General features: G+C 49.8%; 1 protein-coding gene across 1 annotated transcript in view; it reads left to right on the plus strand.

The window, feature by feature from the left end:
• LOC129686653 (neuronal tyrosine-phosphorylated phosphoinositide-3-kinase adapter 1-like) overlaps window positions 1-887 on the plus strand; it is a 4,021-nt gene that overhangs the window by 3,003 nt on the left and 131 nt on the right. The gene's annotated exons all lie outside the window — the stretch shown is intronic.

Here is an 887-nt window from a genome sequence, read left to right on the forward strand (position 1 = left end):
GGGGGGGGGGGGGCTGGGAGGGTTCATTCAGCCAGGAGCCAAGGAAGTGGAAGGTTCCATTGCGAGAAGGAATGGGGGGTTCTTTTAGATGGACCTCAGATGAACCATCCAAGGGCAGGAGACACTCCCTAAGAAACAGCCCTTAGTAAGGGCACAAAGGTGGAAAGGAACTGAAGATTCCGGAGTCTGTGCAGGGCTGGGGTGGGAATCTGAAGAGGAGAGCCTGTGGTATTCTGTGAGACCCAGTCTCAAAAAAAAAGACAAAACACCCCCCAAAAAAAATTAATTCAAAAAAAATCCAGGCAATGGTGCCATGTGCCTTTAATCTCAATACTCAGGGAGTGGAGGGCAGGAGAATCTCTGTGCGTTCAGAGCCAGCCTGAACTACATATGGAGTTCCAGGCTAGCAAGGCTACATAGTTGAGACCCTGTTTCGAACAAATGGGGTGGAAGGAAAGAAAGAAAGAGAGAGAGAGAGAAAGGGAAGAAAGAGAAAAAAGACTGGGGACTGCCTTGTAAAAAATAAACGTACTGGGCTCAAAATGGAAGGTTATGGAAAGGGTAAATGGACAGTAGTCCTTGAAGATGGTCAAGAGGTCATTCTCCCCCTTTACTACAGAGTGAGTTTAAGGCCAGCCTGGGCAACGTAGAGGCCCTATCTTAAAAAAGAAAAAAAATTAATCAGAAACAAAACAAAACCAGGCATGTGTCCCAAAAGTAGAACACCTGCCTAGAATCCCCCAGTGAGGGGCTGGGGTGTGGCTCAGTGGTCACCTGCCTAGAACCCCCCAGTGAGGGCTGGGGTGTGGCTCAGTGGTAGAGCCCCTGCCTAGAGTTCCTCAGTGAGGGGCTGGGTGTGGCTCAGTGGTCACCTGCCTAGAATCCCC

This window comes from Psammomys obesus, unplaced genomic scaffold (genome assembly GCF_907164565.1).
Source record: "Psammomys obesus unplaced genomic scaffold, mPsaObe1.curated_primary_1811, whole genome shotgun sequence".
In the NCBI taxonomy this organism is placed as follows: Eukaryota; Metazoa; Chordata; class Mammalia; order Rodentia; family Muridae; genus Psammomys; species Psammomys obesus.